Source organism: Malaclemys terrapin, chromosome 4 (assembly GCF_027887155.1).
Source record: "Malaclemys terrapin pileata isolate rMalTer1 chromosome 4, rMalTer1.hap1, whole genome shotgun sequence".
Taxonomy (NCBI): domain Eukaryota; kingdom Metazoa; phylum Chordata; order Testudines; family Emydidae; genus Malaclemys; species Malaclemys terrapin.
This window is the reverse complement of record NC_071508.1, coordinates 987,170-1,006,747: the sequence shown is the minus strand read 5'-3', so window position 1 is coordinate 1,006,747 and position 19,578 is coordinate 987,170. Positions and strand designations below refer to the sequence as shown.

At 65.1% G+C, this 19,578-nt stretch overlaps 1 long non-coding RNA gene and 1 pseudogene across 1 annotated transcript; one reads left to right on the top strand and one right to left on the bottom strand.

The window, feature by feature from the left end:
- The first annotated feature begins 620 nt into the window (after positions 1-620).
- Positions 621-3,145, top strand: LOC128836041 (interleukin-27 subunit alpha-like; annotated as a pseudogene).
- A 752-nt stretch (positions 3,146-3,897) lies between these two features.
- LOC128836045 (uncharacterized) lies at positions 3,898-4,656 on the bottom strand. The gene is made up of 3 exons (XR_008444729.1): positions 4,573-4,656; positions 4,225-4,446; positions 3,898-3,958 (listed from the first exon to the last, which is right to left on the bottom strand). It is a non-coding gene; the product is annotated as an uncharacterized LOC128836045 (long non-coding RNA).
- Between the last annotated feature and the right edge of the window lie 14,922 nt (positions 4,657-19,578).

Here is a 19,578-nt window from a genome sequence, read left to right as displayed (position 1 = left end):
TCTCCGCCGGTGCCCCTCACTCCCGACCCGCAGCCCCTGCCAGCCCAGCCCTGCCCCCCCAGCTCTGCCGGTGCCCCTCACTCCCAACCCGCAGCCCCTGCCAGCCCAGCCCCCCCAGCTCTGCCGGTGCCCCTCACTCCTGACCCGCAGCCCCCTGGTGGCCCAGCCCTGCCCCCCGCAGCTCTGCCGGTGCCCCTCACTCCCAACCCGCAGCCCCTGCCAGCCCAGCCCTGTCCCCCAGCTATGTCGGTGCCCCCCACTCCCAACCCGCAGCCCCTGCCAGCCCAGCCCTGCCCCCCCCCAGCTCTGTCAGTGCCCCCCACTCCCAACCCGCAGCCCCTGGCCAGCCCAGCCCTGCCCCCCCCAGCTCTGTCAGTGCCCCCCACTCCCAACCCGCAGCCCCTGGCCAGCCCAGCCCTGTCCCCCTCAGCTCTGCCGCTCCCCTCACTCCCGACCCGCAGCCCCTGCTAGCCCAGCCCTGGGCCCCTGCCCCCCACTCTGCCGGTGCCCCTCACTCCCGACCCGCAGCCCCTGCCAGCCCAGCCCTGCCCCCCCCCAGCTCTGCCGGTGCCCCTCACTCCCGACCCGCAGCCCCTGCTAGCCCAGCACTGCCCCCCAGCTCTGCCGGTGCCCCTCACTCCCGACCTGCAGCCCCAGCGGGGCTCTTGCTGGGAGCTGACGGCTCTCTCTGTCTCTCTGTCTCTCTCTCAGGACTCGCGCTGCTGCTCCAGGCGCTGCTGGGCTCCGGGCTCGTGGCGTTGGGGTTCCCCGCGGTCGGGCAGGGCCCCGGGTTCGAGGGAGCCGCCCGCTGGGGCTGGGAGATGCAGGCAGAATTCGGGAGCAGCTTGAAACTTGCCAGGAAACTCCTGGCAGAGACGAAAATCCTCACGCAGCAATTCGTACGTCCTGGGGGGACCCAGGGGCCCCTCGCCCGGCGCTGGGGGGGCTGGACACACGGGGGCCCCTCGCCCGGCGCTGGGGGGGCTGGACACACGGGGGCCCCTCGCCCGGCGCTGAGGGGCTGGACACACGGGGGCCCCCTCGCCCGGCGCTGGGACGTGTCCCCTCTGGGGTGGGGGGGGCTGGCCACAGAGGGACCCCTCATCCTGCGCTGGGACACGGCCCCTCTGGGGGGGGGGGGGACAGGGGACCCCTTGCCGGCGCTGCGGGGGGGACCCTGTGCTGGGGCAGCAGCTCGAGCCGGGGGGGTCTGGCCGAACAGGTTTCAGCCTCTCTTCTCCTGCCAGGTGTCGGAGCGTCTGGCTGGCGCCAAGCTGCCATTCCCCGTCCTGGCAAAGTCGGGGATCCTGCCTCCCATGAGCTGCACAGCCCAGCAGTGGCTGGCCCTGCCGGTGAGCGGCTGGGAGGGTCGGGGGGTGATGGGGGTGCTGAAGAGGGGCGGGGGGCTGGGGAGAGGCAGGGGGCGGTGGGGGAAGATGGGGGTGCTGGGGAGGGGGCTGGGGAGAGGCAGGGGGCAGTGGGGAGGTGGGGAGGGATGGGGCTGCTGAGGAGGGGCAGGGGGATGTGGGGGGCAATGGGGGTGCTGGGGAGGGATCCGTGGGGCTGGGGAGAGGTGGGGGCGATGGGGGTGCTGAGGAGGGGCGGGGGGCTGGGGAGAGGCAGGGGGCAGTGGGCAGTGGGGGGTGCTGGAGGGGGGCAGTGGGGGGCGATGGGGGTGCTGGGGAGGGATCCAGGGGCTGGGGAGTGGCTGTCGCTGATCCCCCCACTCGGCATCCCCAGGCCCTGCAGCGGCTGCGAGAGATGAGGCGGGCGCTGGTCGTGTTTCGGGGCTACGTGCAGATTCTGGGGCGCAAGGATCCCGGCCTGGCGCAGGGGCTGGAGGAAATCAGCCTGGATCTGCGGGACTTGATGCACCACATCGATTACCAGGTGAGGGCTGGAGGGGTTGGGGGGCGGGTTGGTTCCTGGGGGGGCGCCCGGGTGTGGGGCCCGCGGGGGGTAACGGGGGGCTGGTGCCCGGGTGTGGGGCCCGTGGGGGGATAACGGGGGGGCTGGCGCCCACGAGGGGTAACGTGGGGGGGCTGGCGTCTGGGTGTGGGGCCCACGCAGGGTAACGGGGGGGCTGGCACCCGGGCGTGGGACCTGTGGGGGGTAATGTGGGGGGCTGGCGCCCGTGGGGGGTAACGGGGGGGCTGGTGCCCAGGCGTGGGGCCCACGGGAGGTAACGGGAGGGCTGGCGCCTGGGCGTGGGGCCTGCAGGGGGCAACGGGGGGGCTCGCATCCGTGGGGGGTAACAGGGGATCTGGCGCCCGGGTGTGGGGCCCGTGGGCGGTAACGGGGGGGGGGGGCTGGCGCCCGGGCATGGGGCCCGTGGGCGGTAACGGGGGGGGGGGGCTGGCGCCCGGGCGTGGGGCCCGGGGGCGGTAACGGGGGGGGGCTGGCGCCCGGGCGTGGGGCCCACAGGAGGTAACGGGGGGGCTGGCGCCCGGGCGTGGGACCTGTGGGGGGCTGGCACCTGTGGGGGGGTAACGGGGGGGCTGGCGCCTAGGTGTGGGGCCCACGGGGGGTAACGGGGGGGCTGGCGCCTGGACGTGGGGCCCACGGGGGGTAACGGGGGCTGGCGCCCAGGCGTGGGGCCCGCAGGGGGGCAATGGGGGGGTCTGGCGCCCGTGGGGGGTAATGGGGGGGGGGGCTGATGCTCACCAGGGCTGCGTCTCACTCTCTCCCCCCTTCTCCCCCCAGGTGTGGGGCTCTGGCCAGCCCACCCTGCCGCCCCCGGGGCCCCCTGCCCCCCCAATCCTGCAGCACCCCCAGCGCCTGGAGCAACCTGCAGGAGTCGTACCTGGTCCTGCGCGCCATGGAGACCTTCCTGGGCCGCGTCGTCCGGGAGTTCACCCTGCTGCGCGTGGGGGGGGGCTGGGCCCCCCACTGACCCCCCCCAACCCCACCCCCGACAAAACTGACCCCCGGGGTCACACTGCTGCTCCCAGAGCTGGGGGGAAAACCCAGGCATCCGGGCTCCCAGCCCCCCTGCTCTAACTACCAGCCCGCCTCCCCACCAAGAGCCGGGCAGAGAACCCAGGCGTCCCCACTACCCTCCCGGAGCAGGGGAGAGAACCCAGGCGTCCTGGCTCCCAGCCCCCCCCTGCTCTCACCCACCAGCCCCCACAACCCTCCTGGAGCCGGGGAGAGAACCCAGGCATCCGGGCTCCCAGCAGCCCCCGATGTTAATTTATATGAGTGGATTTTTATATATTATTTATTTTTTTGCTATTTATTACCAAGAAATGTGATTTTTATTTATTTTTTGTAATAAAGTGACTAATGTTAAGTGTCTTGTTGTTTTCACCCAGCCAGGACGCCTGGGTTCTCTCCCAGCTCTGGGAGGGGAGTGGTGGGAGGGCAGGAGCCCGGACTCCTGGGTTCTCTCCCCCCATCACCTCTCGATTCTGGTTTCTCTTTTCCGTTCCCTGTTTCTAGTTGATTCAGCCCCTCCTCATTCCCCTTCGCCCTGGGGTTTTCTGGGAACCCGGTGCTGACTGATACACAAAGTAAACAAAACCCACAAGGTGCTATTTTGGTAGGTCCTACAGGAACTCACGGGCTGTCAGGAGCATCTTCTTTCCCGGAACCTTCCCCACCCTTCAGCTGATATGATTTTGGTAGGTCCTACAGTAACTGCTATGGTCCTGCACCATCCCTCGCCCCCAGTTCTACACCCCACATTCCTTTCACATGTGTTTTCTTTATTCCATGTTCCCAGACACGCTGATGCAGGTGGGCAGGTGGCCTGGGACGCCTGGGTCCTATCCCAGGCTGCAGGGGGAGGGAGGGGGCTGTCTGTCATGGCTGGAGGTCTGTCCGGCCAGGAGATGGCACGAGCCCCCACCCCCCCAGGGCCCCCAGCGGGTGGGGATGGGGCAGCGTCACTGGGGGCGGGGGTCTGCGCAGACGAAACTTCAGCTCTGCCATCATGTTGGGGTGGGCGAGGCCGAAGCTGTGGGGCAGAGAGACCAGGAGGGGGTGAGGGGAGCGGCCAGCAGGAGGAAGAGAACCCAGGAGTCCTGGCTTCCAGCCCCCCCCCGCTCCAACCCACCAGCCCCCACTCCCCTCCCAGAGCCTGGGAGAGAACCCAGGTGTCCTGGCTCCCAGCCCCCCTGCTCTAACCACCAGCCCCCACTCCCCTCCCAGAGCCGGGCAGGGAACCCTGGAGTCCTGGCTCCCCTGCCCGCCAACAGCCTCCCTCCTTAGGCCCCTCCTTACCCAGCATGCCCTGGGAGCTGCCTCCTCAGTGTCTGTGGCTGGTGGGGCATGGGGGGCAGGAAGCCCCCTGGGGTGCCTGGCTCCTGGGGGGGGCTGGGGCAGGGTCTCGGGTGGGGCCCCCCCAGGGGGTCTCTGGGCCCGGAGGCTGGGCGCCCGGCGCACCGACCCCTTCCTCCGTAGCAGCACCCGGCTCCTCTGGGCACTCACGTCCAGGGGGTGGACCTGGGGGAAGGAGACATGAGGGGGGGCTCTGCACCAGGACCCCCCGTCCCCTCCCCTCGCTGCCCCCAGGACCTCCCAGTACCCCCAACTGGCCCCCCCCCAAATCCCTTGCTGCCCCCCACTCACCTCTCCCGGCTCCGGCAGGGGGGTCTGGGCACCATCTGGGAGGTCGGGCTGGGGGATGGGGCAGAGGGGGGTGGTGGTCTGCCGAGCCCTCCCCTGGGGCCCCTCCCTGGGGCCAGTTCCCCCCCCACACTCCTTCCCCCTCTCTCTGGGTCCCCAGCCAGATGCTGCTCCCCCCGCTCCCCACTTGCTCCATGGGGGCCCCTGCTGGGCTGATGTCCCCCCTCAGGGTCCCCCCTCTTCCTCCCCGCGGGCCCCTACCCCGGTCCTGAGTCCCCCAGGCTCACCCTCCCGGGGCTGCCCCTCTGGCCTCTCCTCTTCCTGCTCCCCCTGGGTCTGCAGCTGGGGGCTGCCCCCCATCGGCTCCCCCTCCCCTCGCTCCCCCACCCCTATGGGTTCCCCATCCCCCCTCGGCTCCCCCTCCCCTCGCTCCCCCACCCCTATGGGTTCCCCCCTCCTCCCTCCACTCCTCCTCCCCTTGCTCCCCCACCCCTATGGGTTCCCCATCCCCCCTCGGCTTCCCCACCCCTATGGGTTCCCCCTCCTCCCTCCACTCCTCCCTCGCTCCCCCACCCCTATGGGTCCCCCCTCCTCCCTCCACTCTTCCTCCCCTCGCTCCCCCACCCCTATGGGTTCCCCATCCCCCCTTGGCTCCCCCTCCTCCTTCTCCCCCACCCCTAGGGGTTCCCCCTTCCCCCCTCAGCTCCCACTCCCCCTCCTCCTCCCCCCCCACTGGTTCCCCCTCTCCCCTCAGCTCCCCCTCCTCCTCCTCCCCCACCCCTACGGGTTCCCCCTCTCCCCTCAGCTCCCCCTCCTCCTCCTCCTCCCCCACCCCCTATGGGTTCCCCCCTCCTCCCTCGGCTCCCCCTCCCCTCGCTCCCCCATCCCTATGGGGTCCCCCCTCCTCCCTCGGCTCCCCCTCCCCTCGCTCCCCCATCCCTATGGGGTCCCCCTCCTCCCTCCGCTCCTCCTCCCGTCGCTCCCCCCACTCCTATGGGTTCCCCATCCCCCCTCGGCTCCCCCTCCTCCTTCTCCCCCACCCCTAGGGGTTCCCCCTTCCCCCTCAGCTCCCACTCCGCCTCCTCCTCCTCCCCCACTGGGTTCCCCCTCTCCCCTCAGCTCCCCCTCCTCCTCCTCCCCCACCCCTAGGGGTTCTCCCTCCCCCCTCAGCTCCCCCTCCTCCTCCTCCCCCACTGGTTCCCCCTCTCCCCTCAGCTCCCCCTCCTCCTCCTCCTCCCCCACCCCTAGGGGTTCTCCCTCCCCCCTCAGCTCCCCCTCCTCCTCCTCCTCCTCCTCCCCCACTGGTTCCCCCTCTCCCCTCAGCTCCCCCTCCTCCTTCTCCTCCCCCACCCCTACAATTTCCCCATCCCCCTCGGCTCCCGCTCCCCTCGCTCCCCCACCCCTAGGGGTTCCCCCTCCCCCCTCAGCTCCCCTTCCCCCTCCTCCTCCTCCTCCTCCTCCCCCACTGGTTCCCCCTCTCCCCTCAGCTCCCCCTCCTCCTCCCCCGCCACCTCTAGGGGTTCCCCCTCCCCCCTCAGCTCCCCCTCCTTCTCCTCCTCCTCCTCCTCCACTGGTTCCCCCTCTCCCCTCAGCTCCCCCTCCTCCTCCTCCTCCTCCTCCTCTCCCACCCCTACGGGTTCCCCATCCCCCCCTTGGCTCCCCCTCCCTCGCTCCCCGACCCCTAGGGGTTCCCCCAGGGGTTCCCCCTCCCCCCTCAGCTCCCCCTCCTCCTCCCCCACCCCTACGGGTTCCCCCTCCCCCCTCAGCTCCCCCTCCTTCTCCTCCTCCTTCCCCACCCCTAGGGGTTCCCCCTCCCCCCTCAGCTCCTCCATCCCCTCCTCCTCCTCCCCCACTGGTTCCCCCTCCCCCCTCAGCTTCCCCTCCACCTCCTCCCCGACCCCTAGGGGTTCCCCGTCTCCCCTCAGCTTCCCCTCCACCTCCTCCCCGACCCCTAGGGGTTCCCCCTCCCCCCTCAGCTCCCCCTCCCCTCGCTCCCCTACCCCTACGGGTTCTCCCTCCCCATTCTTCTCCTGCCCCACCCCTAGGGGTTCCCCCCTCCCCCCTCAGCTCCCCCTCCTCCTCCTCCCCCACCTCTAGGGGTTCCCCCTCTCCCCTCAGCTCCCCTCCTCTACCTCCCCCACCCCTAGGGGTTCCCCCTCCCCCCTCAGCTCCCCCTCCCCTCGCTCCCCCATCCCTAGGGGTTCCCCCTCCCTCCTTGGCTCCTCCTCGCCCTTCTCTTCCTCTGCCCAGATGCTTCCCCTGTCCACACACTCCCCCTGATCCCACAGCCAGACACGGCCCCCCTGGGGGTCCCCCTCTCGACCCCCCTCCCCACTCTCTGACTGGGAGCTGCCCCTGCTGGGCCCCACAGCCCTGTCCCCCTCCTCGCACTCCCCAATGGGGGCCCCCAACTCCTGGCTGCCCCCCCTGAGGTCCCCCTCCTCTGCCTGGCCCCCCAGACTGGACTCCCCCTCTTCCCCTTCTCCCTGGGTCCCCAGCTGGGGGCTGCTCCTCCCTGGCCCCCTCTCCTGGCCCCTCTCCTCCCCCAGCCAGAGGCTGCCGGCCCCGGGGCCCCCCTTGGGTGTCACTCCACCCAATTCCTCCCTCCTTCATGGGGCTGGCCCCCCCGGTGCCCCCCTCCTTCTCAGCCCTTAGGCAGGGGCTCCCCCTGGGCTCCCCCTGCTCCTCCAGCCAGATGCGGCCGGTCCCATGGGCCCCTCCCTGGGCACGGCCCCCCGGGAGCCCCCCCTCCTCGGGCCCCTCCTCCTCCTTCGGGGCCCCCTGCCAGCTGCTGCGCCCCCCTCCCCACCCCTCCTCGGTGGCCGGGGGCAGGGCTGGGGGGCCGGGCTCCCGGCTGAGGGAGGGGCTGGGGGGCGGTGCCCGTCCCCCTGGGGCTGTCAGCTCCCCAGATCTAGGCTCCAGGGTCACAGCCCCCGGCCCTGTGGGGAGAGAAGAGGGGTGAATGGGTCAGACACGCCTGCCCTGCCCCACAGCTCCCCCTGATCCCCCTTCACCCCCTTCACTGCTGCCCCCCCCAGAACCTTCCAGCCCCCAACATTCTGGCCCTGCCCCCCCGAACATTCAGCCCCCAACGTTCTGTCCCCGCCCCCAACATTCTGCCCCCATGGCACCCGCCAGCCCCCACTCACATGACCAGAGGGGGTTGAGGGTGTCCTGGTCTGACACAGACCCCATGTCGGCTCCGGACTCCGTCAGCACTGGGTGGCCCCCCTGGGGGGCGGGGGTCTTGGGTATCTGGGGGCACCTGTGGGGGCAGAGAGCGGTAAGGGGGGGCAAACCTCAGTGGGGAAGTGCCCAGGCACCTGCCCCCAACGTACCTGCGGGGACGGGCATCCTGCATCCTTGTGCTGTCCCCCCCAGTGCCTCCTCCCTGCGGGGGAGAAAGAGAGGTGAGGCCTGCCCCCCACGCTGGGCCAAGGGTCCCCATGTGCCCAGCTGCCCCACTACAGAGGGGCTGCCTGCTCCCCACGCCGGGCCAGGGGTCCCCGTGTGCCCGGCCCCCCCCCCGAGGGGCCGCCTGCCCCCCGCGCCAGGCCAGGAGTCCCCGTATGCCCTGCCCCCCGTGCCGGGCCAGATGTCCCCGTGTGCCCGGCCCCCCGCGCCCCAGAGGGGCCACCTGCCCCCCGCGCCAGGCCAGGGGTCCCCGTATGCCCGCCCCCCCCAGAGGGGCCGCCTGCCCCCCGCACCAGGCCAGGGGTCCCCATGTGCCCAGCCCCTCCCCAGAGGGGCCACGTCCCAGCACCCGGCGAGGGGGTCCCTGTATAACTAGCCCCCCACCCCCCGTCCTGCCCCTGAGGGGCCGCGTGTGACGAAGTGGGAAGCTTCTTATTTTCTCTGAATACTGTGTGTGCCTCAGTTTCCCCTGTGTGTCACTCAAGTGTCTGGTGGGGGGAGAGGGTGTGACTGTGTCAGCGCCCCCTGGAGGGCAGGTGTGACTGCGACTGGCTGCCTGGGACAGAGAATGGCCTGGCCGGGCCTGTCCCCTGCAAGGTGGCCGGCTGGGAGTCCCGGCTGGCTGCTGAGTGGGGGGCAGGACCCCTCCGGCTGCCCAAGGGGCCTGTCCAGGGGGACTTGCGGCAGGGAGCTCACGGGCCAGACCCAGGAAGCACCATAGTGGAGGCGGCTCCTTGCCCCGGACAACGAGCCCTGTGGGGTGTCGTGGCACCCTACAGTCCTGGCCGGCTTCACACAGAGCAGTTCCACAGACCGGCCCTGGAACTCCATCACAACTGGTGGCAGTGGTGGGATGTGCGCCCTGTGGCCGGCTGGCTGCTGAGGGCTGTCAGGGAGCGTCGGGGAGTCCTGGCCCTGCACTCACTGCCTGCGATTCCCCGGGACTCTCAGCCAGCCAGTGACACAGAGGGTTATTAGCCGACAGGAAAACGGCCCAAGCCAGGGTTTGCCAGAACTGGGCCACTGATGAGAGCCTCCTTCAGCGCCCGGAGAGCCTCCTGGCACTCCTCGGTCCAGACCACCTTGTCTGGCTTCCCCTTCTTGCACAGCTCAGTGATGGGGGCGGGCTATGACGCTAAAGTGGGGCACGAACCTCCGATAGTACCCTGCCATCCCATTAAAGGCTTGGACCTGCTTTTTGGTTTGAGGAGCGGGCCAGTCTCTGATCACCTCCACTTTGGCTGGTTCCGGCTTTAGGCAGCCGCTTCCCACCCGGTGGCCTAGGTAGGATACCTCAGCCATCCCCACCTTGCACTTCTCCGGTTTTACGGTCAGCCCAGCCTTCTGGAGTCGGTCCAGCACTTGTCCAACCTGGGATATGTGGTCCTCCCAGGTCTGGCTAAAGACACAGATGTCATCGATATACGCCACGGCAAAACTCTCCATCCCCCTGTTGCGGAGTATTGGGGGACTCAGGGCCCTGCACCCCCGGCTTCCTGCGATTCACCATGACTCTCAGCCAGCCAGTAAAGCAGAAGGTTTATTTGGATGACAGGAATACAGTCCAAGACAGGTCTTGCAGGCACAGACAACAGGGCCCCCCCTCAGTTAGGTCCAGCTTGGGGTCCCAGGGCATGCCAGCCCACCCCCCTTTGGGGGGTCAGAGCCATCTCTGCCCCCCAGCCATCTCTCCAGCCTCCTTCTAGCCTGCTTCCCGCACTCTCCTTTTGCGACCCCTCCCACAGCCTTTGTTCAGTTTCCCGGGCTAAGGAGTCACCTCACCTTCAACCCCTTCCTGGGTTCTCATGTTACACACTCAGGTATGCGCCCTCGGGCGCCCTCGGGCAGATCCCATCCTGCAATGCAGACTATCCCAGCACACTCCCCTGTCAGCATTCACAGACCACCGTGAGAACAGGCCCAGTTCGTCACATCTCTCCCCCCTTCGAGACCGAACTGAGCAGGGTCACTTTAGCCAGTGACCCGGGGAAGTTTGAACCTACCCCCGTTCCCATGGATGCCCCCGCATCCCTCCCATTCCTTGGTGGGAATTACACCAGGCCCCTCCAGTTTCACGCTCCCCCTTAGGTTGGGGTTGCTTGATGGCACTCGCAGTTCGCATGTGGGAAGGTTTATGCGGCCTGCGCCCTTTTCCCACCCCCATACCTCTGGGGCTCCAACTGGGCTGTGGTCTTCTCCCAGCGCTCCAGTCTGGAGGTCTGTGCTTTGGGCTCTCTTGGTTTAGAGCCGCCCTTTTTTACCTTGGCCACCCTCCGAAAAGGCTCCTCTATGCTGGGCAAGGGTCCTAAAGCTGTTTTCCCCTTGTCCCAGGCCTTCCTCCCCCCTCTGACAGGGGTCACAGGATCCGCAGTACTGTCGGACAGTAACAAAGACCCCAGGCCAGTAAAAGCTCCGTAGCAGCCTCTGCTGGGTACGCCAGGTTCCCTGGTGCCCTGAGAGGGGGAATGTCATGGGCCCGGCACAGCAGCTGGCGGCGATACTTCTGGGGTACCACCAGCTGCCTCCTGATCCCCCCTGACTCCATTTTCCCTGGGGGAGCCCATTCTCGGTACAGGAACCCCTTCTCCCACAGGAACCTTTTCCGGCCACCTCGTCCCATGGTCTGTACCGCATTGAGGTCGGCCAGGTCCCTTATCTTCCGCAAGGAGGGATCTCTCTGCAACTCGGCCTGGAACTCAGCAGCTGGGACGGGGATGGGCCACCTGCTCCTTTCTCGCCCGCTGGGTCCGAAGCTGCAGCCTCCCTGAGCCGCGTCCCTGGGCGTTCCCTCCCCACCAGGTTAGAGTCCCGCGCCTCAGGCAAGGCACCCCCCCCCAAGGCCAGGGCGCAGTGCCCCTCGCCGGCTCTGACCGCGGGTCACAACTAAGGCGGTCTGGGGGCTGCTGGGCCAGTCCTCTAGGTCCCCCCCCCATCAACACCTCAGTGGGCAAATGGTGGTGCACTCCCACGTCCTTGGGGCCCTCCTTGGCCCCCCATTTCAGGTGTACCCTCGCTACGGGAACCTTGAATGGGGTCCCGCCCACCCCGGTCAGGGTCAGGAAGGTGTTGGGCACCACCCGATCTGGGGCCACCACCTCGGGCCGGGCCAGTGTCACCTCTGCGCCCGTGTCCCAGTAACCATAAACTTCCTTCCCGTCCACCTCCAGGGGAACAAGGCACTCGCTCCGCAGGGACAGCCCCGCGCCAACCTGTAAACGGAGAACTTTGAATCCGGAGCATCTGGCCCCCCAGAGAAGCTGGCCTGGGGCTCTCCTCCCTCCTTAGCAGGTGGTACTCTGCCAGCCCCCCTTCCCTGGGAATGCTGCCTCTCGCCGGGCTGGGTCTCTACCCAGTCAACCCTCTGTGGGTTCGGTCTGCTCAGTCTGTCCCTGAGCCTGGGGCACTGGGCCCGTATGTGGCCCTTTTGGCCACAGTGGTAGCAGCCCATGTCCCATGGGTCCCCTTGAGTGGGTCGGATGGTCCTGATGCCGGATGTTCCCCTCTGATGGGGTTTTTCTGTATTTTCCCACGGGGAGGTCCCATGGTGACTCTCTCTCTGCGTTGTGATGGGATTGCTCCTTTGGGGACTCCTCCCTGCCACCCCCTGACCGGCTCTTTACAAACTCATCAGCCAGCTGCCCGGCGTGTCGCGGGTTCTCTGGCTTTCTGTCCACCAACCACAGCCTCAGGTCGGATGGGCACCGCTCATACAGTTGCTCCAGTACCAGCAGTTTAATCAGGTCCTCCTTCGTCTGGGCCCCACCAGCCCACTTGCTGGCGTATCTTTCCATGCGGGCGGCTAGTTGCAGATATGAGATCTCAGGGGTTTTTATCTTGACTCCGGAACCTTTCCCGGTACATCTCAGGAGTCAGCCCAAACTCTCGTAGCAGGGCCTTTTTGAATAGTTCGTAGTCCCCTTTCTCTGCCTCTCAGGGCCTTTTTGAATAGTTCGTAGTCCCCTTTCTCTGCCTCTCCCAGTTGGCGGTACAATGCCACGGATTTGGGGTCCAGTAAGGGGGTAAGGACCCGGAGTCTGTCCGCGGGCATCCACCCGGTGCAGCTCGCAGGCCGTCTCAAAGGCCTCCAGGAAGTCATCCATGTCCTCCCCCTCCTTGTATGGGGCCATGATGCACTTATCAAAGCTCCGTGCAGTCCTGGGTCCCCCCTCACTCACCGCAGCCGGGGGTTCGCTGCCCTTCAATCTCGCCAGTTCCAGGTCATGCTGACGCTGTCTCTCATTCTCCTGTCTCTGTCTCTCATTCTCCTCCCGTTCCTGCTGACGCTGTCTCTCTTTCTCCTCCCGTTCACGCTGATGCTGTCTCTCTTTCTCCTCCCGTTCATGCTGTCTCTGTCTCTCTTTCTCCTCCCGTTCATGCTGTCTCTGTTGTTCACGATCCTCCAGCTCTCTCAGTTTTAGCTCTTTCTCCCATTCCAGCCAATTCCGCTCCCCGGATGCCGAACGTCGCCGGGAGGATCCTCTGCTGGCCGGCGAGCTTCGCCGGGGGGACCCCCTGCTGGCCGGGGGGGCCACGGCGCCTTCGGTATTTGCTGGGCTCCTCCCCACCCTTCCCCTAGGCATAGGAAGGAGGGGTCTCGGGACGCCCTCAGCAGCCGGCTGACCACTCCCAGCTGGGACAGACACTGGTGCCTGCGCTGCATTTGCCAGGCTGCTTCCCTGAGACACAGGGATCAGTTCATTCGCGCGATCTTCTGCCTCCAGCTGGGCAATGAGCTGTTCTTTGGTGAGCCTCCCAATGCGCAGCCGCCTCTGCTTGCACAGCTCCACCAGGTCGCTCTTAAGCCGCTTGGCATACATCTTCCTGCTGGCCACTCACCGGCCTGTGTGCTCACAGCTCCCCACAGTTCCCAGGGGGACCCCTAGTGTGCCAGCCCTTCTCGAGGTCACCGCCTCTCTGCCAGGGTCGAGCTGCAGACTCCTCCGCCCCTGGGACCACTCGCTGCGATCCCCTCGGGGGACCCTGTTACTGCAAAAGTCCTTCTCGCTGGTCACACACTCCCAGGGGTAATAACCGTCTCTCTCTCACTCTTCAGCGCGCCTGGTCCCTGTCAATCCCCCTTCGTTTTACTGCTCCCCAGTCACTTACTGCAGGAAGCGCCGTCCACGGGGTGCAGTAGATCCCACCTCTGCCACCAGTTGTTGCGGAGTATTGGGGGACTCAGGGCCCTGCACCCCCGGCTTCCTGCGATTCACCATGACTCTCAGCCAGCCAGTAAAGCAGAAGGTTTATTTGGATGACAGGAATACAGTCCAAGACAGGTCTTGCAGGCACAGACAACAGGGCCCCCCTCAGTTAGGTCCAGCTTGGGGTCCCAGGGCATGCCAGCCCACCCCCCCTTTGGGGGGTCAGAGCCATCTCTGCCCCCCAGCCATCTCTCCAGCCTCCTTCTAGCCTGCTTCCCGCACTCTCCTTTTGCGACCCCTCCCACAGCCTTTGTTCAGTTTCCCGGGCTAAGGAGTCACCTCACCTTCAACCCCTTCCTGGGTTCTCATGTTACACACTCAGGTATGCGCCCTCGGGCGCCCTCGGGCAGATCCCATCCTGCAATGCAGACTATCCCAGCACACTCCCCTGTCAGCATTCACAGACCACTGTGAGAACAGGCCCAGTTCGTCACACCCCCTCAGTAGCTGATCCACCAGGCGCTGGAAGGTGGCCGGCGCTCCCTTGAGGCCGAAAGGCAGGGTCAGGAACTCATAGAGCCCCAGAGGGGTGACAAAGGCCGATTTCAGCCTGGCATCTGCATCCAGCGGCACTTGCCAATAGCCCTTTGTAAGATCCATGGTGGTAAGGTACCGAGCACCTCCCAGCTTGTCTAGGAGCTCGTCCGGCCTGGGCATGGGGTAGGCATCGGCTACAGTGATGGCATTGAGCTTCCGATAGTCCACACAGAACCGGATCGACCCGTCCTTTTAGGGGACCAGCAGCACCGGCGAGGCCCAAGGGCTGGAAGACGGCTGGATCACCCCCAAAGCCAGCATGTCATTGACCTCTCTTTCCAGGTCCTGAGCAGTTTTCCCTGTGGCTCGGAAGAGGGAGCATTTTATAGGCGGGTGCGATCCTGTCTGCACCCGGTGGACAGTCAGATTAGTGCGTCCAGGCTGGTTGAAAAACAGCTGTTGGTACAGATGCAGCACCCCTCCGATCTCAGCTCGCTGGGCAGGGGTCAGCCGATCAGAGAGGGGAATTGCTTCCAGGGGGGGGGGCAGCTGCTGTTTAGGGTGACCAGATGTCCTGATTTTATAGGGACAGTCCCAATTTTGGGGTCTTTTTCTTATATAGACTCCTATTACCCCCCCACCCCCTGTCCTAATTTTTCACATTTGCTGTCTGGTTACCCTGCTCCTGTCCCAGGGAATAGATCTACTAAAGGGTCATCTCCCTGGTCCTCCCAACGTCCACACACGGCCAACACCACATTCCTCAGGAGGGATAGCTCAGTGGTTTGAGCATTGGCCTGCTAAACCCAGGGTTGTGAGTTCAGTCTTTAAGGGGGCCATTTAGGGAGCTGTGGCAAAAATCTGTCTGGGGATTGGTCCTGATCTGAGCAGGGGGTTGGACTAGATACCTCCTGAGGTCCCTTCCAACCCTGAGAGTCTATAATATGGCTTCATCATATTCACATGGTACACCAGTTAGTCAGCTCCACCACATAGTTTACTTTATTTAGTTGCTTGACAACTTTGAAGGGACCTTCCCAGGCGGCCTGGACTTTGTTTTTCCAGGGATGAGGACCATGTGACGAAATGGGACTGTTCTTAATGTTTCCTCTGAATACTATGTGGGTGCCTCAGTTTCCTCTATGCATTTCTTAAGTCTCTAGGTGGAGGGATAAAGGCCAGTGTGCATAAATCACTGACACTCTGTCTCCCTGGCAACAAATGGCCAGGGCCCCTTCCCCCCCTGCAAGGAAATAGCTAAAGGTGAACAAAGAGATCAGGTGACCTCCTGGCCCAGGAAAGAGACAAAGCCCAGAGAGGAGGGGCTGGAGGGGGTTGGAGTTTGGAGCTGGCTGGGGACGAGGAGTGAGGGCAGTCGGGGGTGTCTGGTTCATGGGCCCCAGAATGGACCTGGCTGAGGGGTCCGGTTCTCTGGACCTACAAGCTCTGGTTTAGACCGTGTTCCTGTCATCTAATAAACCTCTGTGTTACTGGCTGGCTGAGAGTCACGTCTGACTGTGAAGTGGGGGGTGCAGGACCCTCTGGCTCCCCCAGGACCCTGCCGGGGCGGACTCGCTGTGGGAAGCGCACGGAGGGGCATATGCTGAATGCTCCCAGGAGAGACCCAGGAGGTGAAGCCGTGTGAGCTTCTTGCCCTGAAGACGGTCTGCTCCGAGGGAGAGGAGGCTCCCCAGAGTCCTGACTGGCTTTGTGGGGAGCAGTTCTAGAGCATCGCCCGGGGACTCTGGGACAGACCATCACCTGATCCCCAGTGGCGAAGGTGCAGGCCTGTGCCGTGCGGTCATACCAGACCTTCTGCTTCCTCTGGGCTCTGGCCAGATTCTCCCTGGCCAGGCCCATGAGCTCGGCAAGTCGTTCACGGAAGGTCAGGACATACTCCACCACCGACTCTCCATCGGGAGTGGCCTTCCCCTCCCATTCGTCTCTCATCAGGTCCAGGGGCCCCCTTACCCACCTTCCATATAACAGTTCGAAAGGCGAAAACCCGGTAGACTTCTGGGGTACCTCCCTGTACGCAAACAGCAGGTGAGGTAAGTACTTGTCCCAGTCCTGCGGTGCTGATTCATAAATGTTTTCAGCATCATCTTTAGCGTCCCATTGAACCTCTCCACCAGCCCGTTGGATTGCGGGTGATACGCTGAGGCCCAGTGGTGCCGGACCCCACATTTCTCCCACAAGCACCGAGTAGGCCGACATGAAGTTATACCCTTGGTCTGTCAAGACTCCTTGGGAACCCCACTCGGCTGTAAAAGGGCAGCAAGACAAGGTGGTCTGGACTGAGGAGTGCCAGGGGGCTCTCCGGGTGCTGAAGGAGGCTCTGGTCAGTGGCCCAGTTCTGGTTACCCCAGACTTTGACAAGCCCTTATGGTGTTCACCGACGCCTCCGACATGGGACTGGGGGCGGTGTTAATTCAGGAGGATGAAAAGGGGAGAGACACCCCATCGTGTACCTGAGCAAGAAGTTGTTACCCCGGGAGCAGAACTAAGATGGACTGGCTGAGGGTCCTGGTTGTAGCTACAAGCCCTGCTTGGGACTGCGTTCCTGTTGACTAATAAACCTTCTGTGTCACTGGCTGGCTGAGAGTCACGGGAATCGCAGGAAGTGGGGGTGACGAGCTCTGACTCCCCACACTCCATGACAACTTGAAGTTTCACCTCCCTTAAAAACCACTTGCTTACAAAATCGGACATAAAAATACAAAAGTGTCACCTCACACTAGTGCAGACAAATGTCTGACTTCCTCCTTTTAACCATGGCATTATAAAAGAAATCGGTTGGGATATAAACATTGTCCTTACATTTCAGTGTCTAGTACACGGAGCAGTACACGTCAATGTCTGTGGGAAATCTGAGTTTGTTCTGACTTCGCCAGTGCTTGTTCTGTGGCCTGTTGTAAAACCAGGCAAATCTCGAGCTGCGTTGCTGTACCCCCTGAAAGACACCGGCATATCCCCACAGGTACACGGACACTGGCTGAGAACCACTGGCCTAGAACCAGCCCCTTGAGAAGGACGTTGTGGAGCTGTGCAGGGAGAGGGCCGCGCATTGGAAAGCTCACAGCTCACTGCTCGATTGAAAGGGGAGCATCGCTCTAAGGAGCTGGTTCCTGACCCAGCTGGGGCTGCGAGAGAGGCTGGGAGCAGCCGGGTGTCCAGGAGACCCGTGTCCCCAACCAGCCGGGGGTCTCCGCCGGGTTCCCGGTCGGTGGATCTGAGACAGAGGGGATTGGAGCTGAGATCGAAGGAGTTGGAGGCCCATGAGAGACAGAGGCAGCATGAAGCAGAACCGCAGGAGAGACAGCGGCAGCGGGAACTGGTGATGGCGGAGCTGAGAGGCAGAGGGACCCGTCCAGGGGTGAGTGGGGATGGACCCTGGGGTGCCAGTTCTGCAGGGAACCTCGACCCTAAATTGCTGTCCCGGGTTCAGGAGGGGGAGATATAGATGCCCGTCTCGTGGCCTTTGGGAGGCTGGCAATTGGAACCAGGCTGGGCCTGCGGAAAAGCCCTGGTATCTAGCCCCCTTGCTGGGTCCCAAGGCCATAGATGCTGTCAGCCAGATGGGCGGGGTGACAGACTGGCTCCCACTCCTGGCCCCGGCCTATATGTCTGCGTGAAGTCTCCTGGGCTCAGGCCCCTCGGACCCCAGTGGGAGCGGTTCAATGGGACCCTGAAGATGATGCTGAAAACATTTATGAATCAGCACCCGCAGGACTGGGACAAGTACTTACCTCACCTGCTGTTCGCGTACAGGGAAGTGCCCCAGGAACCCACGGGGTTCTCCCCTTTGCAGCTGCTGTATGGGAGGGGAGTGAGGGGGACCCCTGGCTTGTGGAGGGGAAGGCTCCCCCGAGGGAGAACCAGTGCTGGAGCATGGACTGACTTTCTGGGAAAGGCTCGCTGAGCTCATGGGTCCGGCCAGGGAGAACCCAGCCAGGGCCCCAGGGAGGCAGAAGCTCTGGGACGACCGCTCAGCCTATGGCACCGGGGACCAGGTGAGGGGTCTCGTCCCGGTAGGGAAGAACAAGCCACAAGCTGCCTGGGAGAGGTCGGGGACATGCTGACTTTGGGGGTGATCCAGCCGTCCTCCAGCCCCTGGGCCTCTCCTGTGGGCTGGTCCCCAGGAAAGACGGGTCGATCTGAGTCTGTGGGGACTATTGGAAGCTCAATGCCATCACCGTGTCCGATGCCTGCCCCATGCCTGGGCCTGACGAGACCCTAGACAAGCTGGGGGGACTCGGTACCCCACGACCAGGGATCTCACCAAAGGCGACTGGCAGGTGCCTTTGGATCCAGAGACCAGGTTGAAAGCTGCTGTCACCCTTTGGGGCTGTACAAGTCCCTGGTCCTGCCTTTCGGGCTCAGGGAGGCGCCGGTCACCTGCCAGCATCAGGGGGATCAGCTACTGAGGGGGTGGAGAATTGGACCTAGCGGACATGGATAAGATCTGTGTCGTTAGCCAGAGCTGGGAGGACCAGGTGTCCCAGGTGCAGAGGGGGCTGGGTCACCTCCAGGATGCAGGGCTGGCTGTAAAAGCTGGGACATGCAGGCTGGGGATGGCCGAGGTGTCGTACCTGGGCCACAAGGTGGGGGGCGGCTGCTGAAAGCCAGAGCCGGCCAGGTGGGGGCGATCAGAGACTGGCCGCTCCCCAGACTGAGAACCAGGCCCAGGCCTTTATCGGGATGGGGGGCACTGCCAGAGGTTTGGGCCCCACTTTGTCTCCCTGGCAGCCCCCATCACTGAGCTGTGCGAGAAGGGGAAGCCAGACAAGCTGGTCTGGACTGGGCAGTGCCAGGGACTCTCCGGGCGCTGAAGGAGGCTCTGGTCAGGGGCCCAGTGCTGGGAAACCCAGACTCTGACAAGCCCTTTATGGCATTCACTGATGCCCCTGACACAGGGCTGGGCGCGGGGCTGATGCAGGCAGATGCACGGGGGAGAGACCCCCCATCGGGTACCGGAGCAGGACACTGCTGCCCCGGGAGCAGGGCTATGGGGCCACAGAGAAGCAATGCCTGGCCCTGGGCTGGGCTCCTAAAACGCTGCAGCCGGATCTATTTGGGCTGCGCTTTGCAGTGTACCTGGACCACTCGTCCTGCCATGGCTGCACCAGCTGAGAGGGGCCAACGCCGAGCTCCTGAGGGGGAGCCTGATCCTGCAGGATTAGGAGATGGACGTGGTCCCTGTGAGGGAAGTGACAACCTGATAGCGGACGCGTTGTCCCGGAGAAGGAGCCCTGAACTTCCCCAGGTCACTGGTCAGAGCGACCCCGCTCAGTTCAGTCTCGAAGGGGGGAAGATGTGACAAAGTGGAATGTTCTTCATGTTCTGCGTGAAGACTGTGTGTGCCTCAGTTTCCCCTCTGTTACACTCAAGGATCTCGGGGGTGGGGCAAGGGTGTTGGTGGGCAGGGACCCGGGCAGGTGTGACTGGGGCAGGGTGCCCGATGCCGACACACACTCTAGCCTGGCAGGGAAGGTGCGGGTGAGGCCAGGTGACCCATTGGCCCAGGAGACAGACAAAGGAGGGGGGTCGGCAGGGCAGAGGGGTCAGTGTCGCAGGCTGGGCTGGGGGGAGTCCAGGGCACCCGGCTCGGGGTCCCCCCAAGATGGGCTTGGCTGGAAGTCCCAGATGTCTGTGCTAACGAGCCCTGTCCTACGCTAGCTAATGACCCGGCTGGGTCACACGCCGGCTGGGAGCCCCGGCTGGCTGCGGAGTGGGGGGCCCCAGGGGTCCGGCCAGGGGACTCGCTGCGAGGGGCTCACAGGGTGAACGGGGGCTGGACACTCCGAGGTCGGACCCAGGAGACCCCTTGCCCTGGACAGCGAGTCCTGCGGGGAGTCGCGCTGCCCCCGAGTCCTGGCTGGCTTTGTACAGACCAGTCCCAGAGTGCTGGGAC